The sequence below is a fragment of the Brassica oleracea genome, chromosome C3 (assembly GCF_000695525.1).
Source record: "Brassica oleracea var. oleracea cultivar TO1000 chromosome C3, BOL, whole genome shotgun sequence".
In the NCBI taxonomy this organism is placed as follows: Eukaryota; Viridiplantae; Streptophyta; class Magnoliopsida; order Brassicales; family Brassicaceae; genus Brassica; species Brassica oleracea.
The window spans coordinates 60,432,058-60,436,244 of NC_027750.1; positions in this window are offsets into that span (position 1 = coordinate 60,432,058).

The window sequence follows — 4,187 nt, forward strand, 5'->3', positions numbered from 1 at the left end:
TGCACAAATTAAAAAAATAATAGAAATATATTTATATTTTTATTAATTATATATATTTAATCAATAATATTGAAACAAATAGTATTATATATAAAATCAATGCATTTTATAACTAATATGAAACTTAAAATATGTATAAACTACATTTTAAATTCTAAAATGATATTTTTGTATAACAAAAAAGTATCAATAGAAATGACAGCCTTTGTGAAATTAAATAGGAAATTAATTAATTAAAGAATAATATACAAGAAACTTAAGTAGTTTTTACGGCTATAAATGTTCTAAAAATATTGATATTAAGAGTTTTTGGGAAAAAAATTTCAGTTGAGAAACCTACACTACAAGAAAACAGCGGTATTCTGACGGACATTCCGACGGAAAATGAAATCTTCGGAATATCCCGAGGAATTTCCGAGGATATTCCGAGGAAACACAAAATTTGGTTTCGTCGGAATATACCGACGGAATTCCGAGGAAATATAAATCCGTCGGAATATTCTTATGGAATACCGATGAAAAATGTATTCCTCGGAAAAAACCGATGAATTCCAAGGATATATTATAGCCGTTAGAGAACCGTTGGGGAATTTTAAAAATTCCGAGGAAATTCCGACGAACTAGCCGTTGGCGTCGGAATTCCGTCGGAATTTCCTCGGTCTGTCGGGAGGATTTCAACTATAAATACAAGCACCCCTCTTCCTCTTCATTCACTCCATATCTTCATCATCCCTCTTACTCTCTTTACACACGAATTTGATTCATAAGAAACATGTCTTCTTCAAATTATTTTCGTTCTTGGATCGATCGACCTCATTTGGATCCGAACACGAGATTGCTTACGGAAGAATACCAACGAGGTATAACCGAATTCATGGGGTTAGTTCACCGACAACCGGAAGCAAAAACAGGTATGTTAAGATGTCCTTGCTCTAATTGTAAAAATAGAAAGGTTATTAAAGAGTGGGATGTTTGGACTCATCTATATTTGAGTGGGTTTACACGAAGTTACAAAATTTGGTATCATCATGGGGAAACTGATTATGAACATGGTAGTACTAGCGAACCTCAGCCAGCGGTTAGATTAGAAGAACCAATTAGAACGGATGTAGATTATGGTGTAGGTACTGAGCAGATGGTAAATGATCATTTTAGAGGGGAAGATCTACCCAATGCAGAAGCTAGGAGATTTTATGATATGTTGGATGCTAAAAAGCAACCATTGTACGAAGGTTGCAGAGATGGTCATTCAGCTTTATCATCTGCTACAAGATTGATGGGCATTAAAACAGATTATAATTTGGCTGAAGACTGTGTGGATGCGATTGCTGATTTTGTAAAAGGTATTCTACCCGAGGATAATGTAGCTCCTGGTTCATACTACGAGGTTCAGAAACTCGTAGCTGGTCTTGGTTTATCGTATCAGGTAATAGATGTATGCAGCGACAACTGCATGATTTATTGGAGGGCGGATGAACAGCGGGTTACATGCAAATTTTGTGGAAAGCCTCGTTATAAAGATACAATTGGAAGAGTTCCAGTGCCATATAAAAGGATGTGGTATTTACCTTTGACGGAAAGGTTGCAGAGGTTGTATCTGTCTGAACGCACAGCGCAACCAATGAGATGGCATGCGGAGCACTCAACAGATGGTGAGATCAGACATCCTTCAGATGCAAAAGCGTGGAAGCATTTCCAATCAAAGTATCCCGACTTTGCGTATGAAAGAAGAAATGTCTACCTTGGATTATGTACTGATGGTTTCAGTCCGTTTGGCAAGAGTGGAAGACAATATTCTCTATGGCCCGTCATTCTTACACCATACAACCTCCCCCCAAACTTGTGCTTGCGACGAGAGTTTTTGTTTCTCTCGATTCTCGTTCCCGGACCAGAGCATCCTAAGAGATCACTTGATGTGTTTCTTCAGCCACTAATATATGAGTTGCAACAACTATGGGCTCAAGGTGCTGAAACATACGATGTTTCGTGTAAAGAAAACTTTCAAATGCGGACAGTACTAATGTGGACAATAAGTGATTTTCCAGCATATGATATGTTGTCTGGATGGACAACGCATGGAAGGATATCATGTCCATATTGTCAAGATAACACTGATGCTTTCCAACTAAAACACGGAAGGAAAACGTGTTGGTTTGACTGTCACAGGAGATTCCTACCACCTGATCATCCATATCGTAGGAGTAGGAATTTGTTTACGAAGAACAAGAGGGTGTTTGACAGTCCACCTCCGGAAATTTGTGGGAAAGATTTGAAGATACAACTAAGAGATTTTGGTGCAGAAAGGACGCCAGAAGTCGGTGGACATGAGCGTTTTCCGGTAGATGCTGTTGGAGAACTACATAACTGGCACAAAAAAAGTATTTTCTGGGATCTGCCATACTGGGAGGATCATCTGCTAAGGCATAATTTAGATGTCATGCATATTGAGAAGAACTTTTTTGACAATCTCATGAACACGATCCTTAATGTTCAAGGTAAAACAAAGGATAATTTGAAGTCAAGACTGGATTTAGTCGATATATGTGCTCGTTCAGAACTTCATGTTGATGAAAATGGTAGGGCTCCTTTTCCCATATACCGACTTGATGCAGAGGGAAAAGATGCGTTCTTTGATTGGATTTCAAACGATGTGGAATTTCCAGACGGTTACGCATCAAATTTGCGTAACTGTATCGACAGAAAGGAAGGAAAGTTTACTGGCTTGAAAAACCACGATTGCCATGTAATGATGCAGCGCCTCCTTCCGTTCGCCTTCAAGGAACTATTACCACAAAATGTTCATGAAGCAATTGCAGGGATAAGTGGTTTCTTCCGCGATTTATGCACGAGATCAGTGACTCTTGAAGGTATTGAAAATTTGAAGACTAACATAGCCGTGATTCAGTGCAACCTTGAGAAGATATTTCCTCCCTCATTTTTTGATGTTATGGAGCATCTTGTTATTCACCTGGCAAGAGAATTGGAACTTGGTGGTCCTGTGCAGTATAGATGGATGTATCTGTATGAGCGGTATATGTTCCATTTGAAGAAGATGGTGAAAAATTTAAGTAGGGTGGAAGGTTCTATAGTCGCACAGATGATCAATGAAGAAACTTCAAACTTTGCCGAGTACTACTTTCCAGCAGAAGTTCAGACCAAAAACAGAAGACCTGCTCGGCATGATGATAGAGGCGAACGGGCAACATATCATGTTACGGTTCCAGACATTTTCACAGACGTTGGACGACTTAGCGGAAAACCACCAGCAGAAGATTTAGTTGGAGTTGGCCTTGCAGTCGATTTAACCGACTTCGGAGAGGAAGCCATCATTCACGTAGATGATGAGCCAATGATTGGAGAGTTTCACCAAGATCTAGATTCAGATTCATCTGGTGATGATGACTCGGAAACAGATTACCATTGATTTTTTTTTTTTTAAGAAATACCAAGGAAATTCCGAGGAACACTTGATATAACCTCTTTCCTTGGATATTAGTTATTTGGTTTATCTAGCATGGCAAAGCTGAATACGAATTAAAAGTCGGATGAAGATCGGGGTTTCCTCGGAATTCCCTCGGAATATTCCGAGTAACTAGGGGTTTTTAACCGAAAACAACGTTTTGCGGATTGAATAACACGTATATAACCTTCATTAAGTGTCTTAACCAGATTATGAAGTCAAACTTTGGTGTTTTACCCAATAGCAAACACTTTTACGATTGCATGAACGAAAACCACACAACATAAGAGAAACACTTATACACTTTAATAAACGGTAAAAGGAATACTTACAATTATTTTTGAAATTTTGTTATTTCATGGTTTATGATCATCTATACAAAGAATCTTTAATGGTATGCATTACAATTTTTAAGAAATGAAATACGGCAAAAAATGATGTTTTGAAACCCCAAACCCTTTTTCCTCAAAATTTCCTCGGAAAATTCCGACGGAATTCCGAGGAAGATAAGGGTTTCCTCGGAATAATCCGAGAAAATTCCGAGGAACTAGGAGTTTTTCACCGGGTAAACCAAGCCGCCAAATATTTCGCGAAAATTGAATTATTGATTTCCGAAGAAATTCCGTCGGAAATATTTAATCGTTCCGAGGAAATTCCGACGGACATTTTCCGTCGGACGCCTCATTTTATTAGGTCGAACCAGATCTTCTTCCCCATTTCTCTCTTC